At 45.3% G+C, this 24,399-nt stretch overlaps 1 protein-coding gene and 2 long non-coding RNA genes across 5 annotated transcripts in view; 2 read left to right on the top strand and 1 right to left on the bottom strand.

Moving 5' to 3' along the window:
• Slc25a12 (solute carrier family 25 member 12) overlaps window positions 1-6,103 on the top strand; it is a gene marked incomplete at its 3' end in the record, with an annotated part of 195,305 nt that extends 189,202 nt beyond the window's left edge. Inside the window, 2 exon segments of the mRNA NM_001399269.2 lie at window positions 5,768-5,805; window positions 6,048-6,103.
• Window positions 6,104-9,542: 3,439 nt separating this feature from the next.
• On the bottom strand, window positions 9,543-22,451 carry LOC108350392 (glyceraldehyde-3-phosphate dehydrogenase pseudogene). Of its 2 annotated transcripts, none has more exons than XR_015684365.1 (3): window positions 22,351-22,451; window positions 17,119-17,242; window positions 9,543-10,316 (listed from the first exon to the last, which is right to left on the bottom strand). It is a non-coding gene; the product is annotated as a glyceraldehyde-3-phosphate dehydrogenase pseudogene (long non-coding RNA). The 2 variants fall into 2 exon arrangements; XR_015684366.1 differs by lacking the exon at window positions 22,351-22,451 and adding an exon at window positions 19,443-19,651.
• LOC134486105 (uncharacterized) lies at window positions 18,843-21,554 on the top strand. Of its 2 annotated transcripts, none has more exons than XR_015684363.1 (3): window positions 18,843-18,932; window positions 20,792-21,031; window positions 21,299-21,554. It is a non-coding gene; the product is annotated as an uncharacterized LOC134486105 (long non-coding RNA). The 2 variants fall into 2 exon arrangements; XR_015684364.1 differs by having other exon boundaries at window positions 20,792-21,141.
• Window positions 22,452-24,399: the final 1,948 nt, after the last annotated feature.

Below are 24,399 nucleotides of genomic sequence, written 5' to 3'. Positions count from 1 at the left end.
ACAGAGATAGAGACAGAGAGAGAGACAGAGAGATAGACAGAGACACACACAGAGAGACAGAGAGATAGAGAGAGACAGATAGACACACACACAGAGAGAGAGAGAGAGAGAGAGAGAGAGAGAGAGAGGCAGAGGCAGACAGACAGAGACAGAGACAACAGAGAGACAGACAGAGAGAGTCAGAAAAGAAAGAGATGGAGAGAGAGACAGAAAGACAGACAGAGGTATTTAATTTTGAGACAAGGTCTCACTGTGTAGCCCTGGAAATCTCTGTGTAGATCAAGATAGGCTCTAACTTGCAGAGATCTGCTTGCCTTGATCTCTGGGTACTGGAATTAAAGGTGTGCACCATCATGTTAGACCCAAAGTTATTTTTGTTGTTTTGTTTTGTTTTAACATATATACAAAAGTTAGATGGGCTTTGAAGAGCCACAACAGTGCTGACTGGTTCACTCCTGGGCTCATGGAGTTGAGTTTTTAGGAAACTGGCAGAAAGTCCAAAGATTTGAAACCCAAGGGGGAAAAAACACATCCAAAGTGCAGATGATAATACTAAACTCTCTGAGATTAACCTGAAGCTAAATATCAAACTTTTGTGGTTTTAAAAGCAAATTGCCTTGATCTTCTCTTTTCAAAATGTTAAAGAAATATAATTGTACATTTTGTGAGAAAATACATCTGTATGACAGCAGCTAACTCTTCCATTCCCCCAGCAAAAAGTCAGAACTATTTATTTCAGAAAGGTTAATCTTAAGTCAAGCTTCACTTTGTGCTTTAAAATAGTCTTAAGCGGGAACAGCTAGGCAAAGCCTCGGTCTGATTGGCTCAGCACCCTGGAAATGAATGTTATAGGTCAGGACACTCATCACAAAGTGAGTTTGCCCTGGCAGAGAACTTCGTGTGTCTTCCGCCCCCTTCAGGATTTTAATTGATTGTTTTACAGCCTCACCTCAGTCTAATTGCTTTTAACCTTTTCCCCCTTGCCCCTCATAAACCTATAGATTAGCCTCAGCCAAGGAAATGCTGCCAATTGCTACAAGTTGGTTATGCCCATCAGAAGTATCCGAGAGTGGGTACAATGATGCAATGTCAAAAGCATCATTGTTAAAAGAATGTATCATGTTCCGTCTTGCTGAGAGGGGGATTGGATATTGGAGACCTCATAGAAATAGAAACCATCTCTAAAATGTTTTTTATCCATTCAATAAACATTTTTATTTATTCTCTCATAACCCTACAAATATATTGTCCTTTGTTCCTACCCTATCATCCTCTTTTCCTTTTCTTTTCTTTCCCCCCACTGCATTTTATTAAGGTGCGTGTATGAGCTTGGGTGGCAGATTATTTGCTTGAGCAGGGGCTTTCCCAATGAGGACCGTGGCTCCTCCCTGGCCCAACAACCATTAAGTGCCTATGATCTCCAGGAAGGTCAGAGGCCTCGTGCTCCTCTGTTATTCCTATTTGGAAAACATTGTTTAGATCCTTTGAACTGGATCTGCCTTGAGACCTTGCTTTTTGGTGATGAATTCTGTAATACAGAGTTGCCTCTCGGGAAAATCACTCGAATCCAGATTTCACTTCATTCCTTTTATCACCATCCCCATGGCCTGAAGACATAGAAAGATCAGAGTCACAGCTGACCTTCAGTCTGTAACAGTCTGAAGAAAGGTTTAGAAAGGTTTACCTTGTGGCCTGAGGAGCAGGGACAGACCTGATGATAAATAGCCGCCTCGGGAGTTCACTGTGAGAACCAAAGCCCCTCAGGAAGGTAGTGAAAGCCAAATTCAGGGAAAGAGGGAAGGGTTCCATTGAGTATTATCAAGAGATACTTTCCAACATCAGGGAGAGCTCACAGTCTGCTGATTGACTCTGGCCCTGCGAACTCAGAAACCATCCAACCCCGGACCCAGGAAACTTGGCCAAGTTGCACTATGTTCTATCATGCTGCAGTGAAATCCTTGGGACCTCCCAGCTGTCCCCTCCCCTCCCCCAGCTCTATCTGTCCCTCATCCTTAGTGTTCTCATCTGGAAAAGTTCAGGGGTTATCAAAAGTATGCAGCATTCGTTCCAGCCAATGCCTACATGGGTTTCCAGTCTCCATTACTATAAGGCTTAGAGTCAAAAATTGCCTCCTGTCTTTGAGAAGTGTGGAATTTCCTACAAAGCAGGATGATTTTTTTCCCCCTGGAGAGCCTGGAAACCATTCTTTTGGAATATCTCGGAAAGGAGGTCGGTCAGCAGACATAGGTGGTCTAATCATACATTGGCCGAGCCTCCTTAGACCTGCTTTTTGTGAAATTTCCCACTCTCTTGACTTCCTTTATGCAGCCACTCCCTTGTTTCCCTTTGAAATCACCAAATGTCTGATCCCAGATGTGATAGGGCAGGGGACAGAGCCAAGGTCAACGTCCTGAAGCAGTTGTTGAAGAACTCAGTTTATCCTGGACACAAGCCAGGTCTTTTTTCACTGATTTTTCTCGCATGCAAATTTTACCTTTACTGTTTTCTTTTTTAAACAGCGTTTAAAAATGGTCTTAGGGATGTAAGTTAGTTGATACAGAACTTGCTTGACACTCGGCGTACAAAAATAAGCATGACCTACAACTTAAGATGGTGGCACATGATTTGTTATCCTAGTACTCTGGTGCTGGAGGCAGGAGGATGAGAAGGCTAGAGCTAGCCTCATCTACGTAGAGAATTTGAGGCCATCCTAGAATGCATAAATTCTCTATTTCCAAAAGATAATGAAGGAGCTAATAAAAATTTTAAATAGTCTTGGGTTGGAAATATATCTCAGTGACAAAGCACTGGAAATGAATACATTATATTTATTTCTTCTGCATGTGCATGCATGTGTAAGGGGCCCTTTGGAGGTCAGAGGACAACTTGTGGAAATCTGGTTCTTTTCTTCTGTCATGTTTAATCTGTTCAGTCTGAGGACTGAACTCAAGTCGTCCACAAGTACCTTTACCCTCTGATGCATCCCGACAGACTCCATGTAACAAGTTTTCAAAAAGTAAGGAAACACAGATGCTGGAGGAGAAAGAAGATTGGGAAGGAGCAGGAGAGAAAGCTCTGCCCACAACACCAGCCCACGGTTAGCCCGTTGCCATTAGTGTCTCCTGCTAAACTCAAACATTTATGAAAGCAGGGCCATAGCTGATTACCAGAAAGCAGGAGGACTGGTTACATGATGCAATTGCTTCCTCCCTCAAAGCATGGGGTCAAGAGGAATGTGAATATCCTGACCCTCCATTAATCATCAAGGGTTCACATGCAGGAGACAACACTAAAGACTAAAGTCAACCATAATATAAACTTTGTCTAGACCAGTGGTTCTCGACCTGTGAGTCTCCACCCCTTTGGGCATTGAATGACCCTTTTACAGGTTAGCATCTCAGATATCCTGTATATCAGATATTTACATTATGATTCATAACATTAGCAAAATTACAGTTATGAAGTAGCAATGAAATGTTACGGTTAGGGATCTATCACCACAGCATGAGGAACCATATTAAAGGGCCGCAGCATTAGGAAAGTTGAGAACCACTGTCCTAGACTACTGTCTGCTCTGGGGGATTGTTAATTTCCCTTAGAAACCTTTCACTCTTCTTCCAAAACTGCCAACAGCCTCATGGTTTCCCAGGGGTCTACAAAGAAATTGAGAAGCATCTAGACCTTGCTGGAATGTTAAGTACTCAGGTTCCTGTGATGTTCCTATGCACTAAGCAGAGTTATTAACCTTTTCTCTTCTTAATCCATCTATTATCAGTGGACAGATATTGGGGTCTGAGAGTCTGTCCATAAACCACACGAACACCAATGTCAGTCAGACAGGGATGGTTTATTGAACGCACACCCTAATAATAAATGGGTCAGGGATGTAGCTCAGAATTAACTGAACTATGTCCACAAACATTTCTCATGGCAGGCTGATAAAGGGAAAAAACCATGATGAGTTCACAGACTGGTGCAGGAAGTGCTATTTGGTGGTCAGTTCTGACTCAAGCCATTCTAGACATAGCAGTTCAGATTGACCCTTAACTTGATAGGTCCTACGGGAATTTCTGAAGATTAACAAACCTCATACAGAACACTCAGAGCATAACAGGGGAAATGGTCAGCATGACCCTGTTCTGAGTCAAGTTATTTTTGTGTCAGTGACTGGCGGGCACATTGTAGCAACGGTATGAAATAGCTGGTAGGCATGGAGCAGAATGGCTACAGCTAGGCCGGGGGTGGGGCAACGGAGAACTCAACAACAGAAATGTCACAGGACAGAGAAGTTCCCTCCATCCTTCTGCCATGTTCCTTCTCGGCAGAGCTACTAAGCGAACTGCTCTCTGGATAGCGGACCACCCCTCCAGTTGGAAGCACTTGCTGCTATAGTTTCCTGCCAGGTCTTTGTACTGTGGTGGGAATTTTGGTTTCTTTAAAAACACAGAAATGTTATGGGAATCTGTTTTTGTTTTTAAGTCCAGGTGGGGATATGGAGCTGCTTCTGACCGTCCACAGCAGCTGACTATGATTTGTCTCATGCTCTGGCGGGAGTGTGATTTTGCCAGCTGAAGATAGGGTATGTTTGGAGTTCTGGGAACTCTTCAGAGGGTATATAAATGTCAGGGCCATGAGAGAGGTGTCTGATGCTCCCCTAGCTGCTGCAGCTCGTTGTCAATTGGTCATGAGCAAAGAGACTGGAAGAAGAAATTGGATATCCTGATGATGAAGATCAACTTGCCCCCAAAGGAACTCCATGCTCCAATCAGCAGGAAGCAGTCTAATGAGATTGACACCTGTAGGTCTATATATGCAGGAGAGGGCTGGCACAAGTTAGGTCAAGGCCCATGATTGGACAGTAAAAGCAAGGCAGGGACAAAGCTTTTGTAAGGCGGGAGAGAAGGGGAAGGAGAGGGAGACTCAGGATGGAGTCGGAGAAGGACGACCCAGATCTGGGTGGTATTAAATGGCCCTGTGTAGTCATGTATATTTCTTAAGGATGGATTTCTATAGGTAGATTTATCTTATCAAGGCGGGCAGTTTATACCTTTATCAATTGGCTGTGAGTTTATTGTGTGGGTGTATTGTAGATTGAGAATTTTTTTTTTTTTTGGTTCTTTTTTTCGGAGCTGGGGACCAAACCCAGGGCCTCGCGCTTCCTAGGTAAGTGCTCTACCACTGAGCTAAATCCCCAGCCCCGTAGATTGAGAATTTAATGCATAAATCTAAGCGTTAAGTTACAGTTTGTTGAGTTCTGATTTTACTGTGTAGCTGGAACCAGAGGGTTCCATGCTAGTAGAGAATGTCAAGAGAGATACTAAGCAGAGATAGATTATGCTTAGTTCCACATGGCCCTCCATGCTGGAACTGACTCTAGGGACCAGAGTGGCAAGGCGCCACGCTGGAATGGCTCACGGACCACCTGGGTCTGAGAGTACTTGGGGGCAACGTGGAGCCACTGAGGTAAGAGTACCCCACTGTGTCATGTGGCCCTATGGGCGCTGGAGCTAGCATGGGTGAAAAGGTTCCCCTATTTTTAATATTTACCACAACAGGTGGCGCCTATTTACTGCAACAGTCACCCTCTTTCCTCTCTGACCTTCTCTCTCTCTCCTACCTAGCTAGTGTCAGGGAGTTGGAAGGTTGGAGAGGATAGTAAGAAAAAGAATCCAATAAAGTAGCCAAAAGTGAGAGAGTCAAAGACAGAGAGAGGAGAGAGAGAGAGAGAGAGAGAGAGAGAGAGAGAGAGAGAGAGAGAGACAGACAGACAGACAGACAGACAGACAAACACACACATACACACACTGAGTCTACTATATGTACTATATGTGTGCTTGTTTCCACTGTAGCCAAAAGAAGGTGTTGGGTCCCTTGGAGCTGGAGTTATAGGCAAATGTGAACCACCGGATGTCAGTAATTGGAATCAAACTGGGGTTTTACGGAAGAGCAGTTAGCACTCAACCACTGAGCCATCTCTCAAGCCCCTTTCAGCTAACCTTACTTGACTTTCATGAGATAGTTTGATGGGAGAAGATTGGCGTATTTTGAAATATATGCATGCACACCCAACACACATGCACACGCACATGCACACGCACACACAATAAATCTATCTGTGCTAGCAGAGGAGAAGTAGCAGCCAATGTGCTGTCGAACCGTAGAGTTATTAAAGAGTTGAGATCTAGTCCAACTTCCTAGATCTGAGGCTACTAAGAAGCAAGTCTGACTTTCCACCCTGTTTTTGTTTAAGAAAATAAAACTTGCATTAGAATGACACACCCAATGGTTGTACTGTTGGCTGCATTGGTGTTGCAGTGAGAGTGTAGTTGCCACCGAGACCACAAGGCCACAGAACCTAAAATGTCAATTCTCTTTCCCTTCACATAAAATTGTCTCATGCCTATGATATGCCTTCAAAGTCCTCTGCTTCTGTCCATCAGAGAGGAGAGTCATGGGGAAGTAAGGATGAGGCATGAGGACACAGAAGATTCCAGATCAGAGGTTGTGTGGGGAGCAAGTGAAGCTGAGTAAAGTCCTGGATGAGGGTATGATGTTGATGTGGGCACGGCCATGTGAAAGACCATGGCCTCAGACCCCATGGGAACTTTAAAACCATTAAATGCTTCAGTGGTTTCTGGAGCACACCAATGCCCGGAGACTTCTCAACTCCACTCCCTGTGTCTGCAGATCTGACAGGCACATACTCACGGCTGCCACCCAAGAAGTGTACTGAGAATCTATTTTTGGCATTGCCGGTTCCTTAAAATCGTCCCGTGCAAATGTGAACAAGGTAAGGAGGAGCCCAAGGACCTCTCTCCGTGATTTCTCTTTCTGGACGCCATAAGGGTGTCGCCCCAGATCCCTCACACAAGACAGTGAGTTTTGATGCTGCTGCTATTTCGCTGCTGGGATCATTTTGACGCACAGCGCGCAAAGCATCTCTCAGCGGAAGACGTGAAATGGCTTTATCTCTATTTGGTGACCCTAACAGACATGAAGCGTAGAACGGAGCCATTTGGTATTTCCGTCCGCTGCTCAGACCCACACTTATGCAAAGCAGTTGTTCACATCGTTGTAGCCATTATCCTCGCTTTGAGCAAATCAAAGGGAAGACTTGGAGAGAGCCCTGGAAGGAGTTAGGTGTGCTGTGGTGGTCACCTTACTGGGTCACTTTTTAAGTGTCAGATTTACTGATTTGTATGAAAGATAAAGCCAAATCAAGGCTAATTAAAAAAATGCTTTCTAGAAGCTTCACTCCTGCTGTCTATCTCTCGTTGTGCTGGAAGTTTCTATGCTGTCCAGCAAAGGAGCAAAGTAACCAACAACAGTTGTACCTAGCTATGAACCCTGTGAGCTACAGTAATCACCAGCCCAGCAAGACATGCTCACAGGCAGAATGGTGGTAAGAATATTACGGGAGTAACCAATCGCTTTCTGAATGGATTTAAAGCCTATTCCACAGACAGAACTCATACCTGACACTCTTAACTGGGCAAAACCCCATGTCTGGCTATGTTATAGGCACCAGGGAGAATCTAATTATTATTTTCCTAAAATTCTTATCATTATACCTAATATCAGGGCATTTCTCAACCCTTATCAGAGAAACTCCTTACAAAGAAATAGATGGGCCGGGCACGGGTGGCATATGCCTTTAATTCCAGAACTCAAGAAGCAGAAGGAAGCAGAAGTCTGTGAGTTCAAGGCAAGCCTGGTTGTTGGGGTTTGGTCTTATATTGTAATGCTAAGTGCGGTCCCCCAAGACCTGCTTGCCCCAGAGAGAAGAAAGTCTGCACTAGACCCAGGTGACGCCATGTGACCTTGGCCCCAAGTCATTTCTGATTGGTGAATAAAGATACCTATAGCCTATAGCTGAGCAGAATTGAGATTGGAGAGGCTTGATGTTCCCAGCCTTGGGGTCAGAGGAGACCATGAAGAGAGAGAGAGGAAGTAGATAGAGGAGAAGTCATCATGGAGTAAGAATCTTAAAATAATGGCCATGTGTGTTGGCTAATTGGAGTTAAGAGCAGCCCAGACAAAACATGGCAAATATATAATGGGATTATTGTCTGGGAAATAGACATAATAGCATAGAGAATAGATATCTGCCCAGTTCTTGTACTGATTAAGGCTTATTATAAAGTGTGTGTGTGTGTGTGTGTGTGTGTGTGTGTGTGTGTGTGTGTGTATTTGACCAGGAATAGAACCTAGGACTTGAACTTACTAGGTGTTGTGCTTTGAATGAAAAGGCATACGTTTATATGCTTAGTTCTCAGTTGATGTCTGGGAAGGGTTAGGAGGTGTAGCCTTGTTGGAGGAGGTGTGCCACTGAGAATGGGCCTAGGCCTCTGTCACGCTCTGCTTGCTGCTGGTGGATCAGGATGTAAAGCTCTCGGCTGCTGTCTCAGAACTACCCCTCTTTGCTCTCCACCATGGTGATGATAGGGGAGTTCTCTGAATCTAAGCAAGCCCCCACTTAGATGCTTTCTTTGATAAGAGTTATCTTGCTATGGTGTCTCTTCACAGAACAGTGACCAAGACACTAGATAAACTCTCAACCAGCTTAGCTTATGGTCCCAACCTGTTAAAGCTTTATTTTCCAAGAGTTTTGGCCTCCAACTTTCAGTTTCCTGACATCTTCTTTTTCCCCTAACATAATATTTTTATTAATTATTTAGGAATTTCATACAACGTACCCTGCTCACGACGGCTTCCTAGTCCTCCCAGGTCTACCCTCCAACCCTTGCACCCCCACCCCCACTACAAAAAGAAAGACAAGTTCAATTTGTGTTGCCTATATATTCACTGGAGCGCAATCAAACTCCCAGTGGCCAACCACCTTAAAGAGTGGCGGCAGCTGCAGCAGCAGCAGCTCCATGCAGTGGGCCAGGCCTGTGGGCCGAGCAGCAATGCCATCCTCGTGGGCAAGGCAGGCTGGGCTGGTGGTGGCTCAACCAAGCCGCCACGTACTCCTTTGTCCACTGTGGCTGGGCTCCCATACCAATTGCCTGCTTCTCTCTGCTGTGCACACTGCTTTGTTCCGCTAATACATGACAGTATTGAAATCATGTAAGATGAGTGCAAGAGGGAAAGAGTCTGGTAAACAGAGCCCAGTTAATTTTAATTTTTAATATAGCAGGAGTGTGATTTTTTTAAACTCTTAATTTTTAATTACTTATCTTAGTAGATAAAAGAGTGTTTACGCAGCATGCAGGAGGCCTTGGGTTCAGTCCCCAGCATCATTGGGAAAAGAGGAGGAGGAGGGGGAGGAGGAAGAGGAAGAGGAGGAGGAGGAGGAGGAGGAGGAGGAGGAGGAGGAGGAGGAGGAGGAGGAGGAGGAGGAAGTTTAGAACAACTGTGAACTTTATAATAAACTAGATTCGGCATTTGTTGCAAGCCTGTGAGCCTAGCATCTGGAAGGTGGAGATATGGGGTCCTTCAGTACAAGATCAATCTAGGCTACATAGCAAGTTTGAGCTTGGATACCTGAGGCCCCAGCTCAAACAAGGCACACGATATTTTGGACTCTGAATGAATGTTCTTTTTTCAGTCATTTATTTATTTGCTTATTGTTTTGAGATGCAGCTCATTATGCATGTAGCTGGCCTTAAACTTGTGATTCCCCTGCCTCCAGTGCTTGGATTAGATGTGTGTGACCTGTAATTGTTTTCAAAGTCTGAAGAAACACGAGGGAGAATAAAATCAGAGGGCTTAAATGTCTTAAACTTTACATCATGTCTACGTGATGAATTCTCTTTTGCTTGAGAAGAGATGGCAAGAAGTCTGATATTTTGAAATCACATTAAAACCAAGTTTCAGTGCCTTACACTCGGCCCTTGGGTAATTCATCTTGTTAAATGGGTCTGTGGAGGAGACAGCTTCCTTCAAACAGAATCATTTAGATGTCTAATTGGAGGGCAGGTCCCTCTTTGGCCATTTTTGTGCGCAGAACACAGTCAACGCCAAGCCTCTCCGAGATTATTTACTTACTCCAGAGAATGAAAAGACACCATGGTCTGTGAACCACGGGGCCCTATTCTTTGCCTGTATATCATGTTGATCTCTCTTCGTTGTCTTCTTCATTTTCTTTTAAAGGAAAAATCACAAGAATATATAAAAGTTTTTGATGAATAGAACCTTACATTTTTAGGAGAAAATGGCTGGAGCAGTTTGGGGCTTGGGGCCGCCTGTTGCTCTTCAGTGAAAGCTTCCCACAGCCGTGGTTTTATTCTGCCACACGCTCAGTGCCAGGATTTACATGGCCACCATGGGGAGGACAGCTGGATTTAGCATAAAGAATAATAACCGCCTTTTCCCTGGGGAGAGACAAAAAGGATAAGGTACAGAGACAACATTATCGGGAATTATATTTCTGCTCAGTCCTTTTATTCCTCCCAATCCTGGATTCTGTTGCAAATAACAAAAGCAAGAAACTAGTTGGCCTAGAGCCAAGGTCTGGGATTGTGGAAGACGAGTCAGCCCTCACCGTCTGAAGGTTTTGCATCCGGGAATCAATCAATCATAGGCTGAAAACGTTTTTTTTTGTTGTTGTTGTTGTTTTGGTTTTTTTTTTTGTTTTTTGTTTTTTTGTTTTTTTTTTAAAAGAATACATCTGTACTGAGCATGTAGATTTTTCTTCCTTGCATAATTCTCTAAACAATACTGTATAACTACTAAGGTGGCATGTATATTTTATTGGGTACCACGAGATGGCTTAACAGATACGGGAGGGTGAGCATCACTTGCAAGGGACTTGAGCATCTTCAGATTCTCATGTCTGTGGGGGCCTGGAATCTCCTATGGATGACAGTGAATTCATTATGAAGAGATATGTGCCTATCAATAATAGTCCAGTATTATTTGGGCTTGTTGTTTGTTTATTGATATTGGCAAGAAGCATAAATTAGTAACGATCTGAATTAGAGGGGACAAGAAGAATTCTCTGAGAATTCTTCCTCTAGACGCAGAAGGTACTTTGCTTGTTTGGCTCTGTTGTTTGGTTGTATCTTGTAGTTGTGTTTTTAGAATATTTGTTACTCAGACATAGCTTTGCATTTCTTCTTCTTATTTTACAGTTGTGTATTTATTTTGCCTGTGTATCAGGCATGGGGGGAGGGGCATATATGCGTCCACACATGTAGTGGTCAGATAACAGCTTGTGAGGATCATCTCTCCCCCTCCACCACGTGGTACCTGGGGTTTGAACTCAGGTAGGTAGGCTTGGCGGCTGACGCTAGTTTTGCATAGAGACCTTATTTACTGGAGACCTGACAAACACAGGTAAAGCCAATGGCTTCTCACTAGGTTCTTTGGGGTTTCCTAGCTACCACCCACACATAGAACTCTGCTGTTTCCTCTAGATTAACTTCTCTGTTACTGTGATAAAGCACTAACCGGAAGTGGCTTAGGGAGGAAAGAGTTTGGTCTACACTTCCGCATCTGGTCCATCATGAAGAGAAGCCAAGGCTGGAGCTTGGGGCGAGAGGACAGAGGCCGTGGAAGAATGCTGCTCATCCGCTGGCTTGCTCAGCCACCTCTCTTATACATCCTGCCACGACCACCAGCCTGGGGACCGCACCATCTGGGCCTGCTCCCACCAATTAGCAATTGAAAAAAAAATGCCCTACAGACGGGCCCACGGGCCAAGCTGCTGGAGGAGACTCTTTAGTTGAGGCTCCCTCTTCCCAGGTGTGTCAGTTTGACTGCGGAGATTAAACCCCACATCACCCCTGGAGCCTTTTATTCTTTTTCTGGGCTTAAGGGCTGGAATGGAATGGCTAAATGGAAGTGGTGAGAAAGCTCACGAAACGTTGCAAAGGTCTTAAGGTCTCGTGATTATAACATTTGCCATTAGATTTTTATGGCTTCTCTTTATCAGGTCTTTTAAAAAGCCTCAATTCACCAAGAATTTCTAACCACAAAAATGACTATTGGCTGGGATCTGGTAGCTCAAGACTATAATCCCAGCACTTGGGAGCTGAGGCCAGAGTAGTACTAAGTTTCAGGATAGCCTTGGCTACAGATTGAAAGACTGCCTTTTTTAAAAACGGGGTGGAGAAGACTATTAAACTTAGTCAGTTGCTTTTTAAAAATCTATTGGAGTAATATGTTTCCATCAGTAATATACTGAATAAAGGTGAATGCTGAATGGGCTTTGTAGTCGAATTAACTTTAGACAGGCTCTCGGTATGTAGCCTAGGCTAGCCTAAAACTCACATTGTCATGCTTCTGCCTCCTAAATGAAGGAATAAAGGCATGCACACCATGCCCATCCTGGACTAACTGTATTGTGGAAACAAGCCTAGCTCGGTTCTAATGAAGTAAGCTCTTATATGTTATATATTAATATATGATTTAATTAGTTATTATAATATATTATACATAATACATGTAATATATTACTGGTTGGGCAATACTTTGTTTAAGACTCTGTGTGTGTGATATATGGTATGTTATATATATATATATATATGGAGAGAAGGAGAGAGAACAGAAAGGGAGGGAGGGAGGGAGGGAGGAAGGAGGGAGGGAGGGAGAGGGAGGAAAGGATTTTTCTATGCACTCCATCTTGAATTCCTAGGCCAAGAGATTCCCCTGCCTCAGCTTCCTATGTTGACTTAAGATTTTTAAACCAATTATATTTCCTTGGAAGCATTTCCATCCTGTCTTATCTGTGTGAGCTCCAGACTGCAGCAGCAGTAGGGTGTGCCGTGGGTTGGGTATGAAGCCCCAATCTTGCTCTTACCTCTGCTCCTCACCCCACTGTGTCTTTGATATATTTTACTTAGTTTTTCTTTTTTTTTTTTTTTCAGAGCTGGGGACTGAACCCAGGGCCTTGTGCTTGATGGGCAAGCGCTCTACAGCTGAGCTAAATCCCCAACCCCTATTTTACTTAGTTTTTATGATTCCACTATAAAATGTTTATGTACGTTTTAAAGAAACATTTCGAATATGCCTTGACCTCTGTAGCCTTTGCAATGTGCGTCTTGCGATTGTGTTTTTGCTGTAGCGTAGATCTGAAGTTATAGTTCGTACGTTGTATATCGGTAGCAGCAAACTTCCTCTCTTACGAAGTCCATGTGTCTTTCTGTCTTCCTGCATAACAGTTTTTTCTGTGCGTGTCATGGTGTGAAGACAGTCGGCAAACTTGGCTGTAGAGAAAGTCTGACCACAGCTTCTTAGCTGCCAGACGAGATTGGAACTGCACCTGCTTCATAAGCTCCTTATGGGGTGCAAATGAGATAAGAGGGGGCCGATGTGTGGAGCGGAGCCAGGCCTCCACACGCTGCTGCTCCAGTGTCCTCGATTTTAAATCCCTTCTTCTGTAGGTTCAGAATTTGGATGCCCTTCCTGTCCACAGTGGTTCTTGGCCTTTTTGGGTCTTAGACTCCCTTGAGGTTCTTAGAGAGCTTCACACCAGTGCTGCAGTCTGAATAGTTGTATATTCTCAAAGTTCTTTTGGCTGTGTATGTATGTACCCCTGTGTGCAAGTATGCGGAGGCAGGAGGTTGCCATCCAGTGTCTGTCTCCATTGCATGCCAACTTACTTTCTGAGGCAGTCTCTCCCTGGACCTGGAGCTCATCAATTTGGATAAAAGTGCTGGCCAGCGAGCCTCAGGGGTCCCCGTACCTTTCCCTCTCCAGTGCTAACAGTAAGGTGTGTGCTGCTATGCCTACATGTTAACACCATCGCTGGAGATTGAACTCGGGTCCTGGGCAAGCATTTTACTGACTGGGCAGTCTTCAGCTCTTCAGAATCAATGTTTTGAAACCGCAGTTTTAGTTGTACGTGATCTTACCTCCAAGATGGTGGAATTAGGAGTCGAGGTCTAGGGGAATCGACTAGATTTCATCAAAGACACAGAGATTTTTTTCTCCACTCCTGCCAATGTAAGGATGAAGAAAAAAATGTGCCATCTATGAACTGGGCAGTGAGCCCTCAGACACCAAATCTGCCAGCACCTTGGTCTTTGATTCAGCGTCCTGGACAACATGAAACAAATTTCCATTGTTTATAAACTGCAGCCTTCAGCTAGGAGCAGAAGCATATGCTTGTAATCCCAGCACGAGGGTAGCAGGATCGCAAGTTCAAGGTTATCTTCAAATTACATAGTGAGTTCAAGGCCAGCCTCGGCTATACAATGAGTTAGGAGGGTAGCCTGGGCTACTAGAGGCCCTATTTCAAAGACACCAAAAATAAGTAAACAACCATCTACCCAGTCTATATTTTGTTTTAGAAACGCAAAGTATTACCTATGCATGGATGTCCCCCAGCTTTCCTTACCTTGGGGATTTGGGGCTCATTCACTCTTGTTCTTGGTCTGGTTCTCATGCCTAGGAGACCATCCTGAGCTTCTTGCTCCTCTCAGACCTACAGACCAAACACCTAGAGTTTGTTTTTTCTGTTGATTTTTTTTTTTGGAAGGGGAGGTGGGTCGCAACAAACTTTATTGATGGTATTCAAGAGAGTAGGGAGGGCTCCCTAGGTTCTGCCTGTTATTATGGGAGTCTGGAATAGAAACTGTGAGGGAGATGCTCCGTGTTGGGGGCTGAGTTGGGATGGGAACTCCTCGGCAAATGAGGGTCTCTCTTTCTGCTCTCAGTATCCTTGCTGGGCTGGGGTGGGTGGTCCAGAGTTTCTTACATCTTGGAGGCCATGTAGGTCATGAGATCTGCCACTCTGTTGCTGTAGCCGTATTCATTGTCATACCAGGAAATGAGCTTTACAAAGTTGTCATTGAGAGCAATGCCAGCCCCAACATCAAAGGTGGAAGAGTGGGAGTTGCTGTTGAAGTCGCAGGAGACAACCTGGTCCTCAGTGTAGCCCAGGATGCCCTTTAGTGGACCCTTGGACGCCTGCTTCACTGCCTTCTTGATGTCATCATACTTGTCAGGTTTCTCCAGGCTGCATGTCAGATCCACAATGGATACATTGGGGGTAGGAACATGGAAGGCCATGCCAGTGAGTTTCCTGTTCAGCTCTGGGATGACCTTGCCCACAGCCTTGGCAGCACCAGTGGATGCAGGGATGATGTTCTGGGCTACCCCTCAGCCATCATGCTCCAGCTTCCCAGAGGGGCCATACACAGTCTTCTGAGTGACAGTGATGGCATTGACTGTGGTCATGAGCCCTTCCACGATGCCAAAGTTGTCATGGATGACCTTGGCCAGGGGGGCTAAGCAGTTGGTGGTGCGGGATGCATTGCTGACAATCTTGAGGGAGTTGTCATATTTCTCATGGTTCACACCCATCACAAACATGGAGGCAACAGCCAAAGGGGCAGAGATGATGACACTTTTGGCCCCACCCTTCAAGTGGGCCCCAGCCTTCTCCATGGTGGTGAAGACATCAGTAGACTCCACGACATACTCAGCACCAGCGTCACCCCATTTGATGTTAGCGGGATCTCGCTCCTGGAAGATGGTGATGGGCTTCCCGCTGATGATAAGTTTCCTCTTCTCAGCCTTGACTGTGCTGTTGAACTTGCCATGGGTAGAGTCCTACTGGAACATGTAGACCATGGAGTTGAGGACAATGAAGGGGTCGTTAATGGCAACAATCTCCACTTTGCCAACTGCACAGCAGAAGGCAGCCCTTGTACCCAGGTGCCCAATATGGCCAAATCGTTCACACCGACCTTCACCATCTTGTCTACAGGACAAGGCTGGCTCTGCAGGAGAAGGTGTGGCTGTTCCTGGAACAGGGAGGAGCAGAGAGCCTTGTTGTTGTTTAATTGGTGTATGTTTGTTTATTTAGTTGGGTTTTGTTTTTGTTGTTGAGATAGGATATTCCTATGTAGCCCAGGCTAGTCTTGAACTTGGGGCAGTCTCCCTGCCTCAGCTCCTCGGGGGTTGGATTATAGGTTAGTGCTATTTTCCTGCTATTAACCCTGTATCTCGGGAGATGCTCGGGGTCCAGCCCTGTTACTATCAGTCACTCTAGCACTCTTCCCCAGTTGGTTTTTCAGCCTGAGCTTCAGAGCCATTTGTGGGTTGGAGCTCTCCTCTTTAGCATCCCTAGTCATTAGATCACAAAACCACCTCCAGGTAACACCCACTACTCTAGATCGAGTATGGTGTCCTGCGACTTCCACCTGAGTCCCACCCTCTGCTGACCCACCTTCCGATGTCAGATACAAGCTGCTACCCTAAACACAACCTTCCCCAGTTGGTCTCTATGGCTACATGCCCGCCCTTCTTGGAAGATGCAGCTGGGATCCTTGCAGCATGCCCGTATGCCAAGCTGTGCCTGGCTTGCTTCTCAAAGACCAGCACCACAGTGCACAACTAGCTTTCTATGGGGAAGGGGTATGGCTGGTGTCTTTGTATCAGCTCTATCCAGGTCCAGCTGGCTCTTCTGAGAGTGTCTGTATCATGAGACTATTTTTCTTAGGTTAGTAATCCCCTATCCCTGGTAGTTTCATTCGAGAGAGCCTGTCCTTTTCCGGAGTGGAGAGAGAGGTTTCTGCAGGGGATAATTTGCCCCAATCTACTGTACAATAAGACAGTCGGGAGTGAGAGGCAGAAACACGGAACTACAGCCAGAATAGAAGCAGCACGGAGGTGCAGAGCCTAATTAGAGAGCTTTGGGACAGCAGAGTGGTGGTTGATTGACTGTCTGAGAGCTTGGTGGAGAGAGAGGAGCTCAGGAAAGAACATTGTGTGAGGCTATTACAGAGAACATAGCTGAGAACTGCGAGACTCGGGGAGCGGAGAGGGAAAGTACAGAACAAACTGTCCCTTGGACCTGACCCTGACCTGGTTAATTACAGTGCGGAAGAGGGCAGAGCCTGAAAGAACTTCCAGGGAACCGAGCTGACCCAGACAGCGGCATTAGGAGAAAGCCCATCACAGCAGATAGGAAATGGAATCCAATAACTTTACTGCCAGTTAGACTATTTTCCTGATTTTCTCAAGGGCTCGGGTTCTGATTTCTGTTGGATAGGCTGTCCTCATGCTTATCACAGATGGCTCTCACTAACACCTCCCCTCCCCCACCCTCTTGTTTACAGAAAGAGGCAAAGGAGGGGCTCTCATTGTCCTGAAAGGCCCAACCCAGAAGTTGCCCTATTATTTTGGTTTCCACTGCACTGTGAAAACTTACCCATAGGACCATACCTTTTGGCCTTTCTGAGAAATGGCTCAGACTTCTAAAATCTGAAGGGTTTCTTTTCCTCGGGCTTCCTGTTTCCCTCCAAATTCAGTTTTCCCAAGCTGCTAAACCTGCCAGGCAAATTCATGGCTGGAAAAAACAGAAGAAAAAAATGTAAAATGAGGCAAGATGAAATCCTCACATACTTAACTTTCATTATCTACCTAGAATAAAGAGGACTCTTCATGCTACCGGACAGGCAAAGTGATTCACTCTTATGCTGAGCTCCTTGACCAGCAACCGTTCAGTCACTGCTGGGAACTACTGAGGAAGATTCCAAGGCAACACACCCATGACTGAAGGATGTGCCCAGGGTGCATTTGAGACTGCCCAGTGTCCCCACCATCCCCAGGCAGACTCATATCCCGGGCAGTCAACTTGATCTGCGGGTGTAACACAGAGACTTAGAACTTCACTGGGAGAGTGGTCCTTTGGCCAGACTGGGGAAGGCTCTGCACTGAGACTCTGCCTGAGTTAGGACTCAATTCTGTAGCATCAGGAGCTCAGTTGCTAGTCATTAAGCTCTGGTGGACCTAGAGTCTGTGACTTTTAAAATCCTGGGATTTTAAAGGCAGTGTAGACAGATACAGAAAGCAGAAAACAGCTCCTGATACAAACTATCTATTTTATTTTGTGCTTATTGTACGCTTGTGTGTATTGTATTCATGCGTGTGCACATATGTGCAGTGCACATGGAAGCCAGCGGTCAGGAGCAGGTCTGTCTCCATCACTCTTCATGTACCCTGGTTGGTTTTTGTCATCCTGACACAAATTAGAGTCACGGGGAAGAAGGAAACTCAATTAGGAGTCACCTCCACCCGACTGGGTTGTGAGCATGTCGGAGAGGCATTTTCTTGACTGATGATGGGGAGAGTCCAGTACACTGTGGGCAGCGCGTTGCCTGGGCAGGCGGTCCAGGGTCCAGCAGGTTGAGCAAGTCAGTAAGCAGCACTCCTCCATGGCCTGGGCTTCAGCTGCTGCCTCCTGTCTTCTGCCCTGGCTGCCTTTGAGTCATGAACGGTCTCCACAGAAGCTCTTTCCTCCCCCAGGCTGAGGTTGGTCAGCCTCTTGTCACGACAACAGAAAGTAAACTTGGATATCACCTTCTTTTGAGGCAGAGTCTCTGGCTGAACCTGGAGGTCACTGGCTCAGCCAGTGAGCTAATGAGACCCCAGGATCTGCTAGGTCCTGTCTTCTCAGCATGGGGACTACAGGCAGACACCAGCAGGAATGACTTTGTATGTGGGTCCCGGAGATCCAAACTCAGATCCTCAAGCTTGTGTGACAAGCACTTTTTGATTAAACCATCTCCCCACCCCCCAAAAAAGATATTTTAATATGGTGACTGTGTATAATTTTGTAAGATTACATGTCTGTGTATAATTTTGTAAGATTACATGTCCCTTTTTACACTTTAAATAAATTTTTATTTAAATGAATGTTCATTTTGCTAATACTTTTGGATTAACAAGAAACAAAATAGTTCAACATTCTTGTATGCATCTTTTTTCTTATCCTGAACGATTTAATAGGAGATTTTCTGCAAAATTTAGCCCATCCTAGATTTTTTTTTTGAGACCATTTTGCCACTGTGAGCTCGTGAGATATTTGGTAAAAATCACTTCACAACTTGGAACCTCAGTTTGGTTCCTTCTCGCACAAACGAAACTGATGTCTCAGAGTTGCCATGGAGACAGCACAATGGAGCAAATATTAGCTGTCTTTACGGACGTAGTGATCTTTCCAGCACACTACAGTATGGTAACCGGTTGAACACCGCGTGAGTTGACGTGAAGGGGTTAATCGTTTAATTATCATGTCATAGTGTGAGTCACAGACTCACTAATGAAGGGTTGCTAGGCTGATGTTGGAAAGCAACAGAAATCATTAAACAATTAAATCTCAAGAACAAGTGGAATCATTTTCCCCAAGAAAACAAATACGGAGTTAGTGGGTCTATCGCCTCTTCTCTGTAGGACACTCAGGATGACTCAGAGGGGAGGGGAGTCTCAGGGCTCTCGAGACAGTGTCTCGTGCGCCCTGCCTCTTGCCACGGTTAGTCTTGTCCGTTTGGCTGCAGCCGACCGACCGTCAGCGGCTGAGCACACCTGTGATGGGTTTTCATGACTCTGTTAACTAAAGTGGAAGAGCCACGCTAAACGTGGGTAGCACCTTGCCACGGCAACCCAGATAAAACAAAGTCCCAGGGAAAAGCTTTTGGCTTCATCGCCCTTGAGTCTCACTGGAGAGTTCATCTACGCTCGCGCTAATGCTGCTGCGTCTGCTGCACCTTTTCACTAAATATCACTGAATCTCCAGGCTTCCGATGTGGACTGAAGATCAGAGTTTCTCCGGGAGTCACCTAGGTCTTCAGAGCAGATCCTCACTGCTGAGACCTCCAGCCTCTGAGACTGAGCAGCGATTGGTTCTCAGCCCCCGCCCCCGGAAGATAGCCACGGCTGGACCACCCAGACCGTATGAAAGCCCTTATACAAATTCTCCTTTACGGTAGATTCATTCTATCAGTTCTGTTCCACCAGAGAACCCTGACTAACCCTGGCAACATTACTGGGCCTGGAGGACATTAGTGTCATAGCCAAGCACAAAAAAGCTCTACATTATCTCATTTATATAAAGAGTCCCAAAAGTCGCCAAGGGCTGGCGGGGTGGATGTGGGGTGAGAGGAAGGTGAGGAAATGATGGTTCAAGTACCCAGTGTGTGGGCCAGGGGAACAGCTCAGCGGATAAAAGCATCAACTATCTGCAGCCCCAGCTTTTCCTATGCTGAGATGACAGACGTAGACAGGAGAGTCGCTAGGACACTTGTAGGCCAGCCAGCCTGGAGTACAGGGCATAGCAGCAGACACAGAGAGACTCTTAACAAGGTAGGAAGCTGGACCAGACACCCAAGACTGTTCTCTGATCTCCCCTAAAACATGGACAAGGGCAGCCACTCGGAAGAAAGCGCCGTTGCAGAACACCGGGTGACACGCTTCGACCTCAAAAGCTGCTAAGTCTACTCAAGCCTCTCACCTAGCTCGGTGGTGAATTCTAATCTCAAGTGCTCGGGAAATGGAGGCAGGAGGATCCCAAGTTTGAGACCAGCCGGAGCTACATGTTAAGATCCTATTGAACAAGCGAGAAAATGAGAAGAGGGGAGGGGGATGGGGAGGGGAGGGAAAGGGGGAGGGGGAGAGAGAGAGAGATTCTTACTTCCCCTCAAAAGTTAGTGGCGTACCATGTTAATTTCCTCAAGTTAGAAAATCTATGGGGCTGGAGAGATGGCTCAGCAGTTAAGAGCACTGACTGCTCTTCCAGAGGTCCTGAGTTCATTTCCCAGCAGCCACATGGTGGCTCACAACCATCTGTAATGGGATCTGATGCCCTCTTCTGGTGTGTCTGGGGATGGCTATAGTGTACTCATATAAAAATAAAAATAAATATTTAAAAAGAAAAAGAAAATCTTCTATGTATCCGCATTTCAAAAATATATTGTATAAGATGGACACATGTAATTTTATTGTTGTCTTTTTATTAAAAAGGTATTTAAAGGTCACATTAACATTCAGCGTGGATGGTGGGCTATATTACCTGTTGAGATAATGATTTAGTTTATCTGGCCAATTTTTTTTTTTAAAGCTATGCTTCTCAAGAAACAACACAATTACGCTTCAGATTTCCAAAACCGGACACCCATGAGAGTAAAAAGATGATGGATGGGAATTTCAGCTTTGCTCGCTCTGGGCGTCAGTGGTGTGGCACCAGTTTCAACTAAAACCATGGCTAGGGCCAACAACAGACGTCGGTAAACACAGCGTTCATGAGGCTGATCTAGAGGATCCTTGAGCAAATGAACTTAAGACCAGCCTGGGCCACAACGTAAGACTGGGTCTCAGAAGAATAAGAAAACCTACCACCACCACCCTCCTCTCCTCGGACTTTTCATTACTAACTCAGAAGGGAAGCTGCCCACCGTGGCCACCTGGAAAGTAGAGAGCAAGCTGAAAATGAAGAGCTGAACAGTTTCCTCTAGAAAGCAGCGCCCCGCCCCGCCCCGCCCCGCCCCACCCCGCCCCACCCCGCACCAGTCTTGTTCTGAATGAGCATTACTGGAAGCGCATGCTCAGTTTATCCCTGTCCTTATAGGTGGGAACTGCAGTGCTCGATTCAATCTGGAAGTCTGAGATGAGGCATAGTCTGGTGGAAATCGATGCTGGTCCTTGATGCTGTGTCCGTGATTCTACGCGAGCAACACGGCCTGGGTGGGGAGGGTGGGGGTCCCTCTCTGCCTGCCCCATCAAATTCTACAGACCACGCGGCTTCATCCAATCCAAATATGAAAATAGCCATCCTCCTGTGACACATAAAGCCATGAGTAAATAAATTTACATAGCATCCCAGACACCATCTCCTTGAGTTTATTAACTTTCTCCAGCAGCACGAAGAATGCAGGCACACTTGCTGGCTTGACGTCACAAAGTTGCAAATAAATCAGAGGAAAAGGTTCTAAGCAGGGGCACCTCGTCCTAGAGGAGGTTGGGATGTGCCCCCCTCTGGGTACATGGATGTGTTTGTTGGCCAATCAGAAGTTCCCTCTACACCGTCTTCTGGGGTTTGGGTCATGGTTGATTAAAGCGTTGGTCCTTGGTTATTGACCTCAGTTGCTTTCCTAGAGTCTTAGAATGAGTGGGTAGCAAGTTCTAATTTGAGAGCCTATTAGGAATAACAAAAATGGTTCCTCTCATCCCCTAGTACAAAGGAAATCCCAAGGATTTTTTTTCTTTTTTTTTTTTTCCGGAGCTGGGGACCGAACCCAGGGCCTTGCGCTTCCTAGGCAAGCGCTCTACCACTGAACTAAATCCCCAACCCCAATCCCAAGGATTTTAAGAATTCCATGCTGTAGAGGGTGGAGGACACCCTGAGAGAATGAGGTACTGTTGACATGGGAAAGGCTTTGTGAGAACTCCAATGTTTCCACCCTACAGAAGTGGCAAAGCCTTCCCTCAGGGAACCTCAAGAAGTGGAGAAGCTCTGCTCAGAGGTTGGAAGGTTTATGGATGTCCGATCAGCATGCACAGAGACTGGCTATTGAAGCTTCCTCTTGAGTGTTTACCGCCTGAGAATGCTTACCTAATAAACAGACTGAGGTTCTAGGTCTGAGCTGTAGCAGACCCCATCTGATCCCAGCTTTTCCGTACCTGCGTCTGTGTTCTTTCTGTATTGCCACAAAGCCTCCAGTCAGGATACCAGGACCCAAGCCATTCAGTACAATGCTCAGAACCAGAGACAACCTTAAGACATAAGTTATAGAACTTTCGGTTATATATTTCGGATTGCTCATAAAGCACAATTTAAAATTCCAAAGTGATATTCCTCAAACACTTCTTGAGTATCAATTAGATTATCTTATCAGAGTCTCCTAGTACCCTGAGAATTCCTCCTGTAACTCCATTACAGGAACAAGGCAGCCTGGATCCTAAGTCCTCTGCGACGGCTCCAGCCAGAGCCTGTGTCCCGGGGCTTCAAAGTCAGGGCTTTCTGCTAACCACAGAGCCTTCCATGACTTGTTCTCTGCACATCCCAGGCCTGTCAAGAATGCTTACATATGAGAACGTGAGCCTCCTTTCCTTTGAAAATAATGCAGTATCAGCTCAGAAGTCTCTGAAGACCACTGTCCTCTGAGAAGCTCAGGCTCTCAAGGAGTCAGAGCCTGGCTGGGCTCTTCTCAGGTGCATGGATTTCAGCCATAACAACCTCTGAGAGGAGCCATCCACAACGATATCTAACTTACCTTCAAATATCCTGCCACCTAGCCTGGAGCTTCTTTTTGAATATTCTAAATGAGAACTTCCCTTGACACGAGTTATCTGATGCCTAATGCCCTTTGGGAATTAGTTTCTTTTTAAAATACATTATTTTTTTAGATTGTGTTTGTGTCCACAGTCACACAGTATAGAGGTGCCAAGAGCCCCTGTATTCTTGTCCCCATACATGCTACCTTGGTGGTGTACAGTCCATGGATTTGGAGTGTGTGAGAGCATAGGTTCATGTGTACATACATGTGAATGTGTATATTCACATGTATGTACATATATACATATATGTATATATATATATATACATACATATATATATATATATATATATAGAGAGAGAGAGAGAGAGAGAGAGAGAGAGAAAGAGAGAGTGATTACTTTTGCCCCAAAGCCCTCTGTGTTCTCTGACATACTATCTTCGACCCCTGACAGTCTTTTATATTCCTCATAGTTCTACCTGGTCATATATTTTCAAATAAAATTTTACCATCAGTTATACATAGAGAAGAGAAGGTGGAGGCTTTCTTTATTATGCATCAAATGATTGCTGAATTTTAGCTGTGATTAGACTCAATATTTTTCCAATGCCAGCTCTCAAACAATCAAACCTGGTTTCTGAAGCTAAACTTTAGTTAGGCTTAGAAGTCAGAGGTGGGCGCTTCCTCCACGGCCGCTGCAATTGGCAGTCGTGGGGTTGCTGCCACCTGGTGGATATTGATTGTAGTGCAGCCAGCGAGGCCGTCCTAGCCAGAGTGAGCAGCCACAGAAAAAGGACCTCCAGTCAGTCACATTGATAATGCTTCAGCTGAGCTCCCTTATTACCTGGGAAGACCAAGAGCCTGCGCGGTTTATTATGGGTTTGTGCTGTTTATTAATCCACAACAGTATTGTTTTTGATAGACAACCTAAGATTAAGGCTAATAAAGGACTCTGGAATGTGGACTCGATAATTTTGTTGGCTTGAGAACAAAGAAGAAAGTCAGTAAATAGTACCTGGATCCTCCAGTAATTACTCCATCTTATAAATTACTGTTTTCTCCTATTCCAGCCCACGGTCTGTCATTCTTGAAAGTATGATATATTAATTTTGAGCTAAGCAGTATCCACAGGGAGTAATCAGAGTTGGCACCGTACAGGTGTTTCCCAATGAAAAAGGTTACTATTGGAATTATTTATAAACGCATCAGAAAGCTGAATGTTAACCGAATGACTTTTCGTCTGCTCATCAAATGCCGGAGTTATATATGCACCCAATCACTCCCTCCATCTGACATTCCAAAGGTCATACTTACCTCCTTCAGGGTGAGAAAACCCTTGTTATCTTTCTAATTTCTCATTTTCAAAGTTAGTTTTAATTTGCTTATTACTGGATAGTTAACTCTCCTGGATTTCATGTTCATCATTCTTATTCATTATTTTCATTTTAATATA

This window comes from Rattus norvegicus, chromosome 3 (assembly GCF_021556685.1).
Source record: "Rattus norvegicus strain SHRSP/BbbUtx chromosome 3, alternate assembly SHRSP_T2T, whole genome shotgun sequence".
NCBI classification, from domain to species: domain Eukaryota; kingdom Metazoa; phylum Chordata; class Mammalia; order Rodentia; family Muridae; genus Rattus; species Rattus norvegicus.
This window is presented reverse-complemented; position numbering and strand designations above follow the sequence as displayed.